The sequence below is a fragment of the Spea bombifrons genome, chromosome 13 (genome assembly GCF_027358695.1).
Source record: "Spea bombifrons isolate aSpeBom1 chromosome 13, aSpeBom1.2.pri, whole genome shotgun sequence".
Classification (NCBI taxonomy): domain Eukaryota; kingdom Metazoa; phylum Chordata; class Amphibia; order Anura; family Pelobatidae; genus Spea; species Spea bombifrons.
The window spans coordinates 1,554,162-1,575,408 of record NC_071099.1 but is presented as its reverse complement, the minus strand read 5'-3'; the positions used below and the strand labels follow the sequence as shown (position 1 = coordinate 1,575,408).

Here is a 21,247-nt window from a genome sequence, read left to right as displayed (position 1 = left end):
TGGTGTGGGATTCAGGCATGGACCTCACTTTGAGGAAGAATCTCTGACATCCTGAGAGGGTAAAATACGAGCAACTTACAGAGCGTGAGACCTCTCTCTCCACCATTAAACGGGAGGATTAAAGAGAAGGTACAGGTCTCCCCTTAAGGAAAATCTGCCTCCTTGAACCTGCTAAGTTTCGCACAGCACCAAACATCTGCTGCTCTGTATCATGGACACTCGCCCACTCGGTTCTAGAGCTAGAAGACAGATATTGCCTTGTCCCTGATTAAAGGTATAGACTTACATCCCCTTTAACCTTGTTGGCCAGGGGTCCAATAATGAATGCTATATTTCCCAGAGGAAGAGTCTGGTCCCTACTGTGAATGTCGACACTGAACTTGTGAGAGGTTTACAAATTTTGTCAGAGCCAGATAGCTGGAAGCACTAAATAAAAAATGTATTTTTGATAGGGTTTCACAGCAGACATGCAGGAACCAGGAAAGTATGATTTACAGATTATGAAAATTATAACCTTGTAAGATGCCCAGAAAGCACTCATGGCAAACATTGGCAATAAAAAGGAAAACATGAAATGTTACTCTGTGTATTTACTCAGAGGCACAAGCACCTCAAGAACAAAGCTGCTTGGATTGTCTGTCGATTTAATTTTAAGTTCCCTTCTGAAGTTCAAATAATTACATCTCTCATCAGACATCCAACTATAAGGGCATCAACCGGCTTGATCAGTGAAAAGGCTCGTGTCCGTGCAGTTTGTTTTTTCAGTTCGCTTTGCCCAACAAAGAACATCAATAAAGTATTATTGGTGGCCTCACTTATTGGCCACTGACCATATTTTCGTTAAATTAGTTTAAATAACACCTGCAGATTCCCCAAGTCTGATCGTGGTGTGAGTACCAGGCCTCATCCAGCAGAAGTATTGAAGACAAAATGAATGCAGTAATGAACGTATAATGTGACAAAGCAGTCGATACTGCAGGACACCAAACCAATACGGGAAGCACCACATCATGAGTCTAAATGTGGACAATCATGGAGGATGGGATGGGGATGGGATGGGGATGGGCATGGGGACTGAACAGCAGAACCTTAAAAACATCAAGCATAGTATAAACAAGAACAAAGATGGAACAGGGCCAGGAATACATTTTTTTAATGTAACAATTATTGCATTTTCAGTGTATATGAAATACCAAGGGGTACAGAAATCAAAGCAGGGGAGACCAATGGGAAGATACGGTCTAGATACATAGGAATACAACCAATTGTACACCATATCCAAGGAGATCAGATTCTTAAAATATATGAAAAACAAACCTCTTGACTATCCCCCATTCACCACCCTATAAAATAAAATATACAAGCTAAAACATCATAAATAGAAAAAAGATGAAATGAGAAATAATGGATGGAAATAAAATATATTTTAAAGGAAAGGAAAAAAAAATCGTATTGGAGGAATACATTTAAAAAGATAAAGCAAGCAGTGAATTTGGGCTAGGCGTGTGGCAGTGAGACTGCTGGAAAAGAGTGATGGAACTAGCTGGTGATAAAATAAATATTCCCTCACCCCAAACAAAAAAAAGACGATGGTGGTGGGGGTCCTCTCAAGTCAAAGCTGTAATTCTTTAAGCCATTATTGTGAAAGTAAAACACAGGGGTTCTGTCTCTCTCTGTCTCTCTCCTTGTTATGAAATAATCTCCAACAAGCATAATGAAGGTTTACGCTTTATAAAACGGCATTTAGAGTTATTTTTATAAACAAGTCAGATTTAGAGATTTCTCTCCCACGCACCTATTCTCCAGGTGATCGCATTCTGCTATCTTCCTGAGGGTAAGAGAAGAGGGTAGTTTTAAAGACAAGAACCAACGTGAGTAATAACCCAGGAGCCACCACCACATAACCCATGCCATACCTATAATTTTACAGGAAAGTTGTCCACAGGTGTCCGGGCAACACTTTTGGCCAGGCTTGCATTCTGCGTCATCTACACACGACGGGCCACATTTTCCTAAGGCTCCATCCTCCACTTCAGGACAAGTTGTGTTAGCTGTTCAGAAATAAGGATGTTAGTTTGTTACAAGCCAGTTGACCACAAAAGAAGACTCACCCAGTCTTATAGGCTCCCAAACGCTCATTATCTTTGCCCTCTAATTACCGGTATTCTAGACAATTGAATTTGGAATTCCCATTAGCACCATCAGCAGTGCCTAAGCTGTGGCCATATGGCCATGGTACGTAGACATCTTTCCTTTTCTCATATACGCACTGATCCTTTGCCAGGAGTTCCACCTCTTGTATAACGAATTCAATGTTCTTAATGAAAGTTTTTTCTACATATCTGCTGATCTTTAAAAGCAACAGGACTTTAAACCCTCAAAGACAACTTGTACTTTCCCTACTGTTTTTGTTACAAAGTGTCCATCACAAAGTTTGTGGAAATCACTGGTGTATGCAGTGAGCTATCTGCCTGGAAATATGCTGGTGTCTAACCCTGCCAGGAGCTTACAGGAGAGCTGCATATCTCAACTACCTGATACAATGAGACATCATGTAGAACATGCAGAAGACGCTCACTCTTATAATGCATAGTTATATCAGGGGATTCAAGTGCTTGACATTAGGTTAAAGTTTAACATATCTTTGTTCAGCCATCTATCACACCCTCCCAACAATAAAGGATCTTGTGGCCTGGGGATCACTTTTTTCCTTGTCACATACACATACATATACATTGTACAGCCAATACACTGTTTTTGCAGCATGCTTACACCTGTTTGGTAGGCCTCGTATTACACATTTGTATTATTTGAGCCTGTGACTAGCTTAGCACACCGACATTTTTTCTTTTCCCTGTTTGCACATACACATTAAAGACGATGTAGTTCTCCAAATAAAGAACATTATTGTTCCAATAATTGGAGGTTCTAATAATACAACAAAACAATGTATCCAAAGCGTAGGCTCGTGTTCCAACGCAACAAGGGCTACTTACAATTTCTATAACAATAGCACAGTATATCTATCTATGTATTTATATATCTATAGATACCGTGTATGCACATATATAAACACACCATATAGCATTCCAGTTTCCCAAATGCATTTCTGTAGCCCAAACCAAATGGTCCTGATGGCCTTCCACTTAAAACCCAACTCATGATTTCCCAACAACAGAACCAACAACCTACTTCTACCACTACAATCACGTTGCCTAATAGACAAATGTAACCTCCTATTTCTAAGCTCTTTCTCCTGACTCACATCTTTTAGCCACATTTCCATTTTGCCAACTCCTGACTCATTTCTCTGTGTTATTATTTACCTGTAGTCTGTGCTTTTCCCCTTTCCACACACAGGGAGAGCGACAGTAGGAGCGAGATAAAGTGTGCTGTCTTCATGTTGCTGCACTGAGCTGCCTCTGATTTGGAACAGGGTTTTATGCATCCAGGAAAGAAGAAATGTCACCTCCTCCTACTTAAGCGTTATCCATTGTTGGCACACAGGAACATTCAGGAGATCTGAAACAATGACGAATGTGTAGTCACATCGTGTTGAGATGTGTGGCAGGAGTTTATATTAATTCATTATTGTTCATAAACAACAGTTATTCATTAACTAAGCATTATTTCATTCATTCACTTACACATACATATATATACATATATATATATATATATATATATATATATATATATATATATATATACATACACACACACACACACACACCGGTATATAGGTAAAAAGTGTAAAATAGCAATTTTGCAACTGATATTTGTGTTTTTTTCAATCGACATATTAAACTACTCGGAAAATACCATTGGAGTGTGAGAAGATCTTAAGAGCCCATTTCTTACTAGTGCTCTCCTTACTCCTGTTCCAGGTTGTAATCTTTACCAGCTCACCCAAAGTAGCAGCGGTAGTAACTACCACGAGCAAATGAGTATACAAGCACTCCCTACTTACATCTAGGTTCATCAATGAACCCACCAGCACCCAGTTCATGTAGCCAGATCAGATGCCTCCTACTAGACATCTTAGGTTGCCAGCCTTAATGGACACGTTGTGTTTTTAACTTAACACAAAGCTGTTTTATAGAGATGTACTTAACACAATGGAGTTTAATGACCAAAGGGTGAGTTATGCTTCGGCTCTTTGACTTTACTGTACATTATGAAGCTCCAACTCTTCTGCTGGCCCTGTGTAATGTATAGTTAAGTGACACTTCTCTAAAATGTCCTCACCCATTTAATTATGCAATATAAAGGGCCAGCTCAGCCCTTTCTAGAGAATCTTGCATCTGACAGATGATGAATTCTTCTTTGAATTGTGACAAGAGTGCTTGACCTCATTTCCCACACACCCCACCCCAGAGTTCTGAGAATGTCATAAAACAAAACGCGTGTCCATTGTTTAGATACCAGGCAGCGGGCACATCACAGGGATGGTAGTAATTGTGTTACTGGTGAGTTATTCACGTGTTTGTGACCTACCAATACCTTTAAAGTGACTTCAAACAAGATATTATGTGTAATGTAACTACAATTATTTTCTAGCATTACTGAGGACGTGCATTTCATTAACTAGGACCGGACTGGGGATAATGAGATGGCCCTGGCACTTGGAGCTGCAGGTCGGGTGAGTATGGAGCTATGCCAGGCAGTGGACAACCAGGAACCTGCCTAGTGTGCCAGGACTGACCATTCTAGATTCCTAGGAGGGACGTCAGGGCAGGAAAGAGAGACCGAGGATTTTAAATCCTCTAAGAAGTGGGGAATATGTGAGATCGTAATTAGAATGGTTTGGGTTTGGTAATTAGAAAGGAAACGTTCACAGTAGGTCATATAGTGTCTGGTATTCCAGATTTGGTTAACTAGTAACTAATTATATAGGATTGGAGTTGGCAATGAGCGAGTGATTATATGGTAGATGTGTAATTAAAGTTATGGTCGTGATAAGATTATTGGACCGATATAATCCAGTTACACACTTTCAGGTAAGCGGGGATTATTTTCACACTATTGTTAAACGTGATCATTTTACATACCTATTACCAGATGTAGTCAGAGTTGGCAATCCATGCATAATATTTAGTTACTTGTAATACTGGGTTTTATACCCAGAAATTAATCTGTAAAGAGGTAGTATTATAGTTGGTAATTAGCACTTGTTAATTAGTGTAGTATATCTAGAAAACCAACCTTGATAACCAGCACATTAGCAGCTATGCTCTGTAAAACTTACTAGGAAGAGCCCTTCATAAAAATCTCAACATCAGTAGGGATTTACTAATCTGAGTGGGAACTTGGAGTTACTCTTTTGACTTACTGACTTCAGGATGTTTTCTTCGCCTTGATCTCCTGGTACAGCTAGGAGGTGCTGTACTATACACTCCTTCACTAATATTATATTAATATAGATCTATATTATACATTTCATAAATAAAATGTGCATCCCTTTGTTATGCTATAGCTAAATCTCTAAGATGAGATAAGGATGCTGTATTTCCTCCTACTTTAATTGTTTAAATGTTGGTGAGTCAGCATTGCAAACTGTGAGTAAGCCCATACATCATATTACTTCATCACAAATTGCACAACCAATGGGGCTGCCAGGAGCCAAAGGATTGAATGGTGTGTCTTCGTGATGGCAATAGAGTGTGTGGGGGTTTTGACTAAGACAGGGAAGACTGTTCACGTCCCCAATAACAGCGATTTTGAGATGGCTTCCCAATGCCAAAGTTAACCAGCAGCAAGATGAATGTATATTTTTGGCACAGAAAAGAAGACCAAGGATTTACCAGCATGAGGGCACACAGAAGAAGACCTGGCTTTGTTGATTGCAAATGGAGGGGTGAAGGGGGACCTCAAATGACCTTGCATCTGTAGGTTACATTAAACAGCAGAAGCAGGAGTTGAGATCTTTGAGACCAATTTAAGTTTGATTTTAAGTCTCTTGCATCTGAACAAAGTAAGAATCTCCAAAAATGTGTGACCGAACCAGCAGAGTGGAAAATAAGCGTGATGGGTTTGTGGATGCCCATAATGGGTTAGTCAACACTCTTGACAAGCTCTCAGATGAAATTTGAAGACTTGGAAGACATGTCACGCAGAAACAACTTGAGAATTTACTTGAATCAGTCACATCTATGCAACATGGGTTCCTAGATGTAAAGTTTATATCTATCCTGAGAGACATTGCCCAAAATATTATAATAAATATGTTTCAAGGCCCTCCCAAACCTAAAAATGTCAAAGGAGATATCATCATGCCATGCAAAAACTACATCTCAATTAGCTTAATTGCCTGTTAATCTATCAAGATTCATTGACATGACACTGGTGGTCGGACAAAATGGCATCCAGTACAGATGAGGCCATGAAACCAGTTCTACAGAAGACAGATGGAGTTTTGAGATTTTAATCCAAAATCACCACCAGAAAAGGGAAAGTCTCTCAGAAAGAAACTTAAGCAAGTTGCTGGAGAGTGGACTTGGATGTCTTCTCAAAGCTTCTGGCAGGCAAGGCTATACTTAGGAGCTTTATTACGACCTACTACTCGTAAACTTTCTCCACAAATTAAAAGCGCTTAGACTGCAAAATAAAACTACACAACTAATGACAAACAGGAACTCAAGCAACTGCAGTTGCGAAATAAATTAGCCTAGAGGATGCTTAAACCAATTTCCTTTTCCCAAGCACACAAGGCTTATACCAAGCTGGCCAAAAATACTACACCCTAGAGAAGAAAAACAAAATATTTCTCATTTATCCTCCCAAGGTGAGCTAAGAATTCACAGGCATAGTTCTCGAGTACCTTCGGCTCACATACTTAAGGTTCCTGTCCAAGGCTTAATCAGTATTTATTTAGCCTACATTTTGGCTCTTGAGAACACAGTAGCTTTTAAGAGCTTCAAAGGTGAAGGAAGCAAACATTTGTCTTCTTTGTTGACAACATTCTAATCATTTATCTAACCTGCCGCACAGGTGCCTCATTAATGGTGGCTTTACATTTCTTGAAAGTCTTGGTGGCTTAAATGCAGCGCCGTCCCATTGATTCAGCTGCTTGGTAAGGAATATAGCCATGATAAATCAGACAGGACTCTCTAAACTTGGGGTACTTTGACGTAGTGGCGGTGAGGCAATATTTGGCCATAAAGTGCGACGGAATCCCAAACATTTATGCTCAGATAGGTGCTTTCCATAGTTTTTGCTGGGTGTGCGCTGATCTCTTGCTTTGTTTTGTGTACATGTTGGCCATTTCAGCAGCACCCCTGAATCTTAGTAAGATTCCTGACCTAAAGTATCCCTGTAAAATACCTATACATGCTAAGATGGGGGGGCTTTCAGTCCATCACTAAAGAAGAGTGGGAACAACCAATATCCAAGCCAATAAATCTTTACATGAACATTCTACACGTTTCTGATTAGGTGGTGCTTGGCTCCACAACACACTCATGTTGGAGAGGTTACTCGGACACAGGTTCACTGTTTATTACGTGGAGACTTTGCCCCAAATTCCACAACTTATGGGAAGCCACCTTTGATTTCATTACTAGGAGGAATAAGTGATTTAAGGAGTCTTCCCGGATTATGTTCCATTGAATATTTATTTTGCGTGGTGGCCAGAGGGACCAAATACTTCCATTGGCAGATCAGGTCCTGCGGTCTACATCCCCAGACGGATACCCTCAATCTCGCTCTGCCTTTATATAATAATTTGTACCACCCTCGTCATATAACAAACTCTAATCAACACGCTTCATGTCATGAAGCCTTACCAAAGATGTATGTAGCATGTGCAATTGTTGGTACCAAAAATAATAAAATAATCATAAAAATAGAAACGAACTGTCAACCTGTGACCTTTTTAAATCATTTACTGCATGAAATGTCGTTAGGGCGCAAAGGTTGCTCTTTCTGTACCGTAACAAAGTCAAAAGGTGTAAGCAGGACCCGACTGGGTCACTTTAACCATTTCAATGCTGGGGGCTGAGACACATCTCCTGACGGCTGAAACATTGGGCAGTATCTCTCATCGCACGTTACCATTTGCAGTATAATAACTCTTAGTAAGGTGTGTGAAGCTTCATGAGTTTAATAGTGAACTGTGCACACTGTGACGACAATAACTTTGCATAAACTTATCAAATAACAGAAGCAGAAAACCATAACAGGAAGTTTTCTTTCAGCCTCTAATTAATGGTTATTTAATAAGGATCATATTTTGTAACTGGACCAGCCAGGCAAGTTTAGATTATAACTTTTGTCAGGTCCTTCAATTCATATCATATAATCTATGGACCTCGCCCTGTAATCAACACGTGTAGCGTTGCAAGAATATAATATGCATGCTGAGTGAATTAATTACCGTATTTGCTCGATTATAAGACGAGGTTTTTTTCAGAGCAAATGCTCTGAAAAATACCCCTCGTCTTGTAATCGGGGTCGTCTTCTAATCAGACCTCAAATGAGGTCTGACTATTAGACTAAGATCCAGATCCCCCGCATCGCTGCAGGGGACCTGGATCCTCCTGTATGGTAACCTCAGCTGCTGCCGGCGTCTATCACCGAGCACCGGTGAAAGTGCCAGCAGCAGCCGAGGTTGCATAAGCGCATACCTTCCTGCTCCCGGGATAGCCCGCCCACTGCGGGGAAGAAGAGCCGGTTGGGGAGATTCCTCCAGAAGCAGGACCGGAACCCGGCGGTACTGCGCTGTCCCAAAGCAGACCTCTTCAATTTTCTGGAGGAGGTGGGGCCTAGCAGGGTCACATAGCGTCATGCTGTAATCCCGTGGGAGCTGCAGCAAGCGCCTGCTGAGGCATCGCGGTGAGTGAAGTGTCTGAGTGGGTAGGTAAGTGTCTGGGTGGGTAGGTAAGTGTCTGAGTGGGTAGGTAAGTGTAAGTGTCTGGGTGGGTAGGTAAGTGGGTAAGTGTAAGTGTCTCAGTAAGTGTCTAGGTGGGTAGGGAAGTGTCTGGGTGGGTAGGTAAGTGTCTGGGTGGGTATATTAGTGTCTGGGTATGTAAGTGTCCCCCTATATGCCACTCTGTCCCATGATATGCCTTTTAACCCCCTATATGCCAGAGTGGCATATAGGGGGTGAAAAGGCATTTCATGGGACAGAGTGGCATATAGGAGGGTATAAGGCATGCCTGGGAGGCAGATGTGCATAACTGGAGGGCAGGTTGAAATTAAAAACAAATAGTTTACATGAATTATTATTTATTTACTAGTAAAACTTTTTTCCTATAGGGTCGTCTTATAATCAGGCTTTTTCTTTTTTTCCTAAATTAATATTCAGATTTTGGGGGGTCGTCTTATAATCGAGCAAATACGGTATTTAAGATAAAAAAATTTTTTTCCCATATATGTTATACACATAGTAGGGGCTGTCCCTAATGGAGGGGTGGGCCCAGGGGGGCTTTTGCGGGCCACCGATTGGAAACATAATGTAACCACTACACCTTTTCTGCAACTCCTATTCCCTTTTATATGCATTTTATAGTACATACTATTTAATAAATACAGTAATTATAGTTTGCCCTATAAACCTATGCCTCGCTGTTTTTCAATATGCATGCTTTTGGCTTCCCTCCTCATATCAAAGCAGGGACGTTTGTATTAGGGGAAGCCTGCGGTAGTATCCAGATGTCCCCGTGTCTGCAGTCTCCTGTGTAGCTGGAAAGGGCAGATAAATATGCACTGCACCGGTCCAGGTCACATGGGCCCTTTCTAAACTATTGTGAACGGCAAGGGGAGACAGGAATGTATCAGAGTCATAGTGAAACCGAGGCTGCTGGAGAGGTGAGAGGTAAGTGGGGGCGGCGGTATGTACATATATTATATATATGTGCATGTGAGCATGGCTGTGTAATTGTGTGTGTATGAGTATGTGTGAGCATGGATGTGTAGTTGTGTGTGTGAGCATGGATGTGTCGTTGTGTGTGTGAGCATGGATGTGTAACTGGGGTGAGATGGAGTGTGTTAGAATGAATGTGCGTGTGTGTTAGGGAGTATGAGTAAGTGTGTGTAATTTGTATAAGAGTGTATGTTGGGGGCAGGGCAAAGAAGGCACAGACAACTTGTTTGGGGGCAAAGGTGGCACAGATAAGCTGTTTGGGGGCACTGACAAGCTGGGGCAAAGATGGTACAAACAGGCTGTTTGGGGGTTAGAATGGCACTGATAAGCTGTTTAGGGCAAAGGTGAAAACGTGGCTTGGTGAAGTTGGGGGGCCACGGGACAATTTTCCTAGCCCTGGATGCAGATGTCCTTTTAACATTTACAATGGAATGTGTAGCCTGCTACCGTATATACAATGCAAAGATGGTGTTTTCTTATACCTTTTGTTAAGATGAGTACTTACCCAACTGTCTGATCTCTGCAGCTTATCGGGTCCTAGGCTGGCAAGCATCTCCTTCCTCACTGCATCAGATGGATGATGTTCAGGAATCTTGATCCGACTACTGGTGGAGGTCCTCTGCTGACACCTAGTAGCAAATGTTTGGTATTGCATGCAGGCACATGTGTGGAGAAAAAAAAAAGTGTTTGGAGCCTTTCCTAATTGCTCATACTCATCACCTTTACGTTGCCACCAGTCTGAACCCCCTTACAGTGAGAAGACCCATCAATGATGATTGCACCATACAAACTTTCATACCTCCCAACATTTCATAATGTGAAAGAGGGTCACTGATACAAGCAATTGCACTTTACAATGTCACGCTCACATCACCACTTAAAACACACTTCGTTTTTGTCAGCACATGCATATTAAAAATAACCAACACATTGAATTACACACACATATACACATACACTGCCCTTACACACACACATATACACTGCCCTTACACACACACACACACACACACACTGCCCTTACACAGGCTATGCAGACACACACACACCCGCAGCTGCACCTGAGGTGAGTACGGATCTCGCCTCACCCTTCCCACAAGGCGCGACAGAGACCCAAAATCGGGACTTTCCCACCTAAATAGGGACAGTTGGGGGGCATGGCGGAGTTGGACAAGGCCCGTTTCAGGCCGACTGCACTCTCCAGGATGTTGAGCACCTAGGGTTGTGCGGCCACACACCATAACTGCCCCTAAATTAACCCTAAAGACCCCATTAACCATAACTGCCCCTAAATTAACCCCCACCTCCCTTAACTTTCAGCAGCCCAAATATTAATTTTATACTTACTGTTAGAGGAGTTTCTAAGCAGTGTGGATGCTATAAGGAAAGGGGCGGGGCCAACCATCAGTGTGACTGCAGGGAGGGACTGGGAAGCAGAAATGTATTAGCCCCGCCTCTCCACTCGCATCAGTCACTGGGGAGGGCGGGGAGACTCCAGGTTGGGCGGCGAGTATGTTGGCTGGGAGAAGACAGCTGGGAACAACCACAGGGAATTCTGGGTAGGCGAATGCAAATAAGGTCAACAATGATCACCTTTTGCCTCTATATCCACTGTATACATGGGTCCCTTTAAGGTAAACACCCACTGTGCAAGACAGCCTTTAGACAGAACCCGGGTTAAGAGGTGCAGTAGACAGATCACCACTCATGGACAGCTGTTTCGTCCTTAATGGGACTTGTCATCATGAGGTTGTGATACTGGCTTACTATTTGAGGTTTGGAGCAGCACAAGAGATATCAATAACAAAAGCTATGGAGGGTAAAGGTGATGGAAAACCCTTCTACCTAAAATTAAGGGGTAGAAGAAGCATGGTTCAGTCCATTTATAAAGTGGATATAGAGGCAAAAGGTGATCATTGTGGACCTTATTTGCATTTGCCTACCCAGAATCCCTTGTGGTTGCGGCAGCACCATGAGATTTCTGGGGGAAAAACAAGCCTTCTGGCTTTTCTGGTAGATGCGGATGAGTGTTTAATAATGCTTCTACTATTCATAAAGTTGAAATAGAAAATCCATATAAAACGAATGAGCTTAAATAAATCCGAATTACCCCAACTTTTGTTTTTTTATCAGATCTCTGGCTTGCACAAATAAGAGATGTGCGTTAAAATACATACAATTTCAAGAGCTAAACAAATAATACTTTGAATTTGCGTGTGGTGACAATCAACGCTCTTTAGAATCTTTAGATTATTGAGAGATATTGTGAGTGACGTCAGCAAGATGTTAACAGGCACCCCATGTTTCCCATTCTCCTCCTGCTGTTGGGACTTTATGTTAAGTCTTCATTCAGATAAATGTTCTTAAATATTAGGCCTCAAATTCTCCCAACAGTGCATTTTTCTTATTGACCACATACTCATCTTTTTCCAAAGTGTCAGAGCCATAAACGTATAGGAACCTGGCCAAAAAGTAACTGGTCCATGTGAGTGTCATTGGTAGACAAGTATGGTTCTACTGAAAGTATGCAGGGCTATAGCTGTACTCTAATATTTTGACCTCCTTATAGGCAGGCTTTAGTATTCAACCTTATGTTGTAACGGTTTGTACCATCATTGTCAAAAGTCATTGTTATCAACTCCTTGATATTTCTGTGCACGATGTAGAACCAACTTAGTTCTTCTTGTAGCAGACTCACCCTGGGGTTGATCTTTTATAATGTACAGTAATATCTGGAAGTGTAAATGTTAAACTCTCCTAGGTTAGTCTTTGGCCATATCATATCTTCCCGTTGAACAATAAAGCATTCAGTGGACTGGAGGTTGCTTTTCCTCTTCACGCACACCAATGACAGCCCCATTCTCCAAACATAAAACCATCTTAACTTCCAATATAAAAATTAAAATAACTCACCCCGCAGATCATAGGCTTCCTCGTTGTCCTCCAACACAAAGGAGCAGATGTAATTAAAATTACCTTAGAATTTTACCAGATCATTTACCAGTTTTCCAAACACAGAAGTAAGACTGTCAGTGTACCAGCACTCTTTCATTCTGGAACATATAGGAATTCTGGTCCCCTTTGCCAAGTCCCAAGTGGTCTACAGAGCTCTGACACAACTTAATGTTAAATCACTATAATGTATATTTAAAACAAATACATGTGAATGTCCTGCATCTCTTTTTGAAATGTGTTTGTGAAGTAGGCCCAATCAACGGTATTTTGGTAAGTCAGCCATGTTACTCTCCTACAACTTAAAAAATCCCTAATACCCAAGCATTTCGGATGTTATTACCGTACTTAACTAGCCCCCAGAAATCTATGCACTCACACTCCTTTATGCACCCGGCTCGATGCAAGTTTTCATGCAACACTACATTACGAAACCCCATTGACCTTCCATAGCAGGCCTTCCTAAATCAGACCAGTCCTGTTTCAACAATTTAGACCAGCCTGGGTTGGAATCACCTCTGTATTCAGTTATACCTCACATATACAGCCAGATATCACTTTACATTTAATGTGAAATGGGGCTTGCGTGGTCATCCTAGAAGTTGACTATATTGATTTTGTTCCGTGACTCTTTTCCATGTGGGCACACTGAATATTTAACCCCTCTCTTGGGGGTTAAACAAGAGAGTATGGTCCACATGGAAAGGGACTGTGAAGAACACCTGCCACGTCGCAGGACCGATCTCTCCAGTACAGCCGTACAGATGTCCCAAAACTGGACCTCTCCTGCGTTATTTACGACATTTACAGCTACCAAGCGATATGCAGGTCCTTCTACAAGAAAAGCTTAAATCAGAAGAGGCAAACAAAACACAAAGGCATTTTGGGAACTATTTCACAGATCATGATGAACATACCAATCTCGGGTAACTGCACATCCTATAAGAACCAATAACTAAATGATGTACACCTGCTTGTTCCTTTATGGCATACCTCTCAAGTGTCCCTCTTTTATTGACAAGCATGTTGGGCCCCGTCCCTCGATGTCCCTGTTTTCTAGGAGCTCAGAATGTTGCGTATGAGCCCCAAAAATCGAAAAAATGTATAAATCAAGCAGCAGAAAATGCGTTTAAAAATTAAACTTTTTTCTAAACCTAAGTCACTGAAAAGCCTATATCTATACGTCCATAAATGATCTCCGCTCCATAGCCATGCCTCTAATCACACCTCTTTTGGCCATTTGAAATATTTGGAGGTTTGATGTCATATGAGACAAATAATGATCGAAACCAATAAAACAAAGCATGGCCTGTGCTAAGTTTATTATCTTTTTCTGAATACGACCATCTAAAGACTGCAAAGCATAATCATAAATCTTTAATTACAAATAACAAATTTGTTCCCAGCTCCCACATAGCCTGCTGAGTAGTACTCTGGCAAATAGTGACTATAGTGTTCTCTTTGTGCCCATACTGGTTGACAAGAATGCACCTGTGGATGGAAAAGAGAAGAAACCTGATGGTCACGGACTATCACACAAACACCACGTTGAACTAATTTCCATTTGTAAATCAAATACTATTCTGGAACTGATTATTAAATGAGGCGGTGGATACAATCCACTGTGGCAACATAGGAACTGCGATACGCTTGTGATATGCTTTGCACATGAAAGGGCCATCAGGGGACAGAGGGCTTTGGTTTCAAAATGGAGTATGTCCCTCATAAAGAGGTCCACGTGGGAAGCATGGAATTGTGATGTCCAATATATGGCCTCACACAGAAAGAACTTTTACATTCTTTCTGTGTTAGGCCCAATGGTAGAAAGAACCATCAGACACAATGCATGACAAGGTCCTCCAAAGTGGTGGAGTACATCGAGGGAGGTGATGGAAAACGCTGGAGTTTATGGGGATGGAAATACTAATTGGTGGGTGGTCTGGAGAGTAAGATGAAGACAGACACGATTCAGGCAGGGAAAAAGAAGGCAATAACTATAATAGACTGGGTAAAGATAAGAACCTGATATAAATCTACGTTGCTAAATCAGGAACTGAGAAGTGGGACAAAAACATGAAAGTAAAGGTAGAAATCCTTGAACAGATGTCGGAGGGAATTTATTAAGAATATGTATGAAGTATAACATTGTTATTTAGGGAGTTGGTACTTTTAACTGTATGTTGCTATATTTTATAAAGTATTTTAAGAGTGAATTGGGATTTTTCACCCAAGGGTGGATACACTGTTAACGAGATCATAAGATCTCAGATTTGGTGTCGTGTAATAATTAAGCCGCATACATTAGTGCCAATTATTTATTGATTTTAAGGTAAGAGTTAAAAAGGTGGCATGTTAGTAGATGAAATTGAGGGATAAAAAAGGTGAAAATACGCTGAACGATGAAAGATGAATCTGATAAAGGAAGGCTATATTTATAAGAACATACCTTAAATTGGTGGCAAACATGCCTGTCCACAGTTATATGAACAACATTTCTCTTCATCCTGACAGGACTTATCATTGTCACACACTCGGTGACTTCCACCGATGCATACAATATTGGGTGGAGGACATGATTTAGGTTTTTCTTTTCAAAAAGAGAGGTAGACTTTAGTATATTATATATTCCTCCATAAACCCCTATTGATACCCCTACATATACCTGTATTTACACAAAGATATTATTCCCAGGTCATATTATCGCTCCTCATTATACAAACTGCATTTTATCCTTCGCTTACCAGCGCAGGGCAGTTACACACTCGTCTCGGCAATTCTGCGGGCAGCATTTCTCCCCCTCGGGGCAGTTCTTGCAGGAAACAAAACAAATGGGGATATCGGGCTTAGCAGCTGGACAAAAGCCGTCAGGGACTGTAATAAAAATGTTTCATTACACCTCAGCTCACCCACATTTTATTAAAAAAAATCATAACATCTGTTATCAGCAGGAGGGAGACAGAAAAGAACACAAGTGAAGGAGATCTTGAAAGGTGGCGTCTATGAAATCAACCAAAGTATCCCTGGTACCTGGCAGTGGACAGAGCTCTATGCTCCTGGATAGTCTAGGACCACACTTCTATCATATATCTCACCTTCCAACCTTCTATACATCTGATCGAGACAGGGCTGGGGTTAGAGGCATTTGCAGTCTCTTTGTAACTTATTGAAGGTGGCAGTATGTTATCCATATATTAAAGGACCTTGGTTGATTCTACAGCTCAGTGGGCCAGTCTAGGGAGATCCTCTGTTCTCCCCAACTGGTAAATCACCACCACGGCTTACAAGCTTACTGTTGTCCTTAAAAATGGGACTGTTAGGAGATATTATATAGAGAGGGACAGGTACGGACTGGCCATCTGGCACATTGGGCAAATGCCCAGCGGGCCGCTGGACAACAACAAACGATACTCACCCAATCTGCGTCTCCAGTTTTTGTTTATTCTTGTGTATTCTGCCACCTTCCCTCCAGACACCCAAGGTGACTAGCTAATAAGTTTTGTGATTCAATGACTCGTCTTTAATAAAATCCTAAAACGTAGAAACTAGACAACTACCGCTAAAAAAAGCTGCTACGGAACCCAATGGAAATATCTGCACTCAGTAGTGTCTGTTAAGTACACTTAAACTATAAAACAGGTCTAGGAAGGTGTAGGCAAGTTTTAAGGAAATGAATACCCAGTTCAAATATGCAGAGAAATAGTACATATTAACACACTAACCCCTTCATAGCCCCAGATTTGTGTCAGACCGTGGAGCGAAGATTTCATTGAAAGAGAAGTGACTGAACAGATACATGAGACAATGTATATAATGGCATGATGTAACCGTATTTCTCCTCAATGGTAAAAATCAAGAGGGGACGCGGTATGTGGTTTTAATAACACAGATGGTCACATTTGACTCATAAACAACAAGTTGAACCAACAGTGTAAGGAATACTTAGTGAACTATAAAATTGCATAATTATAGGATGCATGAGATACTGGTGGGTTAAAAAAAAAAGTTACCTGCAGCAGGGGTCTTGCAAACAGTTCCTTTGCTGTATGGACAGCATTTTTTATCACCAGGGCAGTCGCTGTCTGTGTCACACCATTTATCGTTGTCGGCTATGGAGCTCTCTACATAACATGGTGGAGGACAAACGTCTGGCTTCTCTGTAGAGTAAGAAAAAAGACTAACAAATTGGAGTCGGTTTTCTGTTCACTTTTTCTACCCTTCCTGTTGAATCTCTGTACAGCCTATTTCTGAAATTCTCTCTTTCCTTTTACATCTCCCCTTTTTTCACGGTGATCTTCATTCAACCTATTGTAGTCTTTCACTTTATTTGTATGAGAAAAGAGTGGTAATGTGGTAGTAAAGTGGAGTAAAGATGATACTTTTATTGGGTGAGTATACTCAGACTGCCCTTAACTGGATGTTGGAGTCCAGAGCGCAGGAGTGTAAGAACGCAGTGATAGAAACACACTTCACAAATGACACAAGCGGAATGTTAGGCTATAGGTATATTACACAAAGCAAAGCAGACATCTCACCATAAGCAGCAGAGTAGGAGGCATTTCATGAATACAGACTTCTGGGGGGGGTATGAAGGTAGAAAAGTCCAGGTAAGTATCCAAAAGGGTCTGGGACAGGTAACAAGCAAAAATGGGATATCCAGTAGGCAGTCCAGGTCAAAGAGGTAACAGACAGACAGGCAGGCAGGCAGGCAGGCAGGCAAATCCAATAGATAGATCCAGAGTCTGGCATGAACTGTGGCTCCAGAGAACTTCATGAACTCACCACTGGGAGGCAGGGATATAAAGCCTGTTCATTAGGTCAGGTGTGAGTGGTCTAGACTTCAGGTGAGAGAGGCAGGGTAATAGCATAACAAAACACAGCTGAACAGAAATACACAGCTGAACAGAAATACACAGCACATTCATTATAGCAAACAAAGGGTACAACTTTAACTATCCTGCAGTCAGGATAGAATCCTGACAGACTGCAAGCTTTCAAGACATCTTATATGTCTTATATGTCTTTGAAAGCTTACACTCCGATCAAATCTGGCAACCAATAAAGGTTTAATTTTGACTCTACTTATTTCTTCTTTGTCTCTCTACTCCTTTTTTCCCCACTTCTACATGATCCAATTACAAGTTGTGGAGAAAATGATCCGTACTTGGCTCGCTTTCTTCTTTCAAGAATAGGACATAATTCATCAAGGAAAACACATCCACTACTCCTTTTTACATACGGTATTATCACTTCACTCCTTACGCTAAGTTCTCATTTCCCCAGATGTTTTCTTTTTTTTTTTTTTTAAATGTTTTTCTCCCTTATTATTCCATGTCATTTTTGCTTTCTCTCTTTCCATACTCATTCAGGATATGAACTGTATAGGACAAGATAACTAGCAGGAGGATAGCGGATATATTTAATCCACATGAAATACAGTATGTGTTGGTCTTGGAACTGCAGCCACATCATGTAAAGTATCTCATGTATCATTGTATCACTTCCAAAACAGAGTGTGTCCAAGGTCAAAATAAAATACATTTATCTCCTTAACCATCTCAGTCTTATACGTGTATTGTTTTTCTTACATTGTTGTGCAACAGAAATTACTGTAACAATGGATGCCAATCAAAATTAGCTATTGTGAGTGGTTTGCAGGTCCACCTACCAGAAAATGTGGTTCTCCCTGGAGTTTGGATTTTTTCAGGTAGGAAATGGCTGGACCTTGGTTATTGGAGAAGGCATCATGGTAATAAAGGGCAACACGAGCCACTGGGCATCTCCATCACAAAAGACCTGACAGAATAATAGATTGCTAAACCTGTGTGAAAAGTAAATTAGTATAGTTATATTGAATGTATGTAGTGCGTGTTTTCACAAATAATGTCACAGGGAACATCATCTCACTATTGTCCTCCTCTCGCATACACCAAAAGAGGAGCATTGTTCGTTCTAGTCTACAATCATAAAATGACGGCAATGCTAAAGTATTCTCTAGCACCAAGCCAGCCACTTACTACTTGCCATTAAGAGGTCTTTTCTAGAATCAACTTTGAAAAAGTCCATTTGTAACACGTTTTATGCCCAACATAGAATAACCGTTTCGCAAACACAGAGATATCACGGATAGCCCCCAAAGGTTGGTGTTGCTGTGGCACTTCTTCTTGGGTTCTGACACAGTACATATACTCTGACATATTTCTTTTAGAACATTTTCATTGTTAAGTATTAATTTATTTTGAGAAATACTTTCTAATGCAAGCCTCATCTAATGCATGTGGGCATTCTGGCCCTCTTTAACCGGCAGACAGGCATTCTAGAGCTTTAATTTCAGCCAACACATCCCACCCGATTAGTTTATAGCAATATGTATTTTATACCATTATAATATATATGTGAAACAAATATACAAGAGATGTATTATGCGTCACTTTCCATAATTATTCACCTGCATATGTTGCCTGTGAGATGGACCCCATCAAACATTTTGCAGCTTCTCAAAAATACAGAGCCAGGTTGCTTATTTCAAGCAGTCAATATTACTATAACACCTCAGGCTATATCTTTGAATTCCAGTTATTCTCCTTTGAAAGTTCAATAGTATTCACATCGTAGACAAGCTTGGCCCCTTAGCCCCATTGGCGGATAATCCAAAGGTGCCACTGTTTCTCCAACACAGAAGCCTTGAGAGTTTTGGACTACTTTCTTGAAACGGTTTCTGTACCTCAAACTAGAATTCCTATTTACAATGACCCTATACTTCTCCAACAAGACAACCGAAAACCCCTGTTTCTACCATTAAGACTCACATTACTTTTTCCCCCATATGCAAAAAAATTAATGGCCACTCACAGTAATGTGTTGCCCCTGATATTACCGGTATTTAGCCAGTTGTCAATTACCTTGACCCTGTGCTCTCCCCATCTCCAAACACAGGGGGTATCATGAGCAGGATGGTGATACAATTTGTTGTCTTCATGCTGATACGATGATCTGTTTCTGACTCAGGACAGAAATGTATCCAGGTAAAGTTTGAAGAACGCAAACCCTAACCTACTCCTACTTGAATACCTGTCCGTGATTGACATGCAGAAGTGATCAGAGCGTCACAGCTAATGGATAAGTGTGACGCGTATTGTATCCTTATAACAGATGCAACTATTGACTAATAGCGCTTGTGCAACTTCTTTCCTTCAGTGGAGAGGGTTTGGGGGATATTATGTGTCACCAAGCTCAATAAAAGTATTATTTTGCACATATACAGACTCAGTGTAGGCCTATTATTATTACTTGCTGTTTTATATGGCGCCATCATATTCTGTAGCGCTGTACAATGGGTAGACAGGACATAACAAGTAGTATAGAAGAATTGAACTTACAGAAACAACAGGTGGGGATGGCCCAAACAAGTTTACAATCTAGAGTGAGAATTGATTAATTGAACTACCTAAAATCCAGACTAATAATAAAAAAAAAAGTAAAAAAAATGAATAAATGCTAAAATACTAGTAATTCAACTCAAACCTTGTGTAAATGTTTTGTGAACTAACACAGAATATCCACATACTGCTTGTTTAAGAAGATCACTGCAAAACAATTTATTTAAATCACATCATACTGTATAATATATATATATATATATATATATATATATATATATATATATACACACACACACACACACACACACACACTTCTGTATTGCACAGAGATTCCAGCAATCATTATATCTCATCGGGCAAAGATGATTTAATTGTGTATGTGTGTTAAATTGTATTAAGACTCCTCTGTGAATGAGCTGAGTGTTAGTATTAGACTGTAACAGCGAGTTAATTGAGGTCAAACCTTTCTACAAATTTCTAGATGCGTTGAGGTTTTCGGTTATCTAGAAAATTTGCCTAAAATGTCATATTAGCACACACTATTTTGCAATGGAAGCCATTAAATCGTTTAAGTGCAGCTGTTTCCATTGGCTTTAACAGCAGCATTTTTTAGCAGTCTAGTTCAGGGGTAGGCAATCTTCGGCTCTCCTGATCTTGTGGACTACATCTCCCATAATGCTCTTAGTCATAATGCTGGCAAAGCATCAAGGGAAATGTAGTTCACAACATCTGGAGAGCCGAAGATTGCCTACCCCTGGTTTAGTTTCTACATCTGAAAGGTTGAAGCTAGACAAGTCACTGAATTTCAGGCCAATTAAGATTTAGATTAGTTATTTCATTTCACTTTTTGTAAGCCAAAAACTTGCATAATTCCTCCACCCATAAACACAAAAAAACTCCCATGTCAATATAGACATGTATAAACACAATTCTGGGTCATGTCCATATACATTTGTCTTGTTAAGTTAACCAATACCTGTGTGTGACGATGTATATATGTGTTGAAATGAAACTTTACAGCACACCTTGGTATATGTTCCTCTAACAGATGATC

At 40.7% G+C, this 21,247-nt stretch overlaps 1 long non-coding RNA gene across 1 annotated transcript; it reads right to left on the bottom strand.

Moving 5' to 3' along the window:
• Window positions 1-1,715: 1,715 nt before the first annotated feature.
• On the bottom strand, window positions 1,716-10,491 carry LOC128471991 (uncharacterized). Its single transcript, XR_008346139.1, has 4 exons — window positions 10,368-10,491; window positions 3,327-3,522; window positions 1,917-2,051; window positions 1,716-1,828 (listed from the first exon to the last, which is right to left on the bottom strand). It is a non-coding gene; the product is annotated as an uncharacterized LOC128471991 (long non-coding RNA).
• Window positions 10,492-21,247: the final 10,756 nt, after the last annotated feature.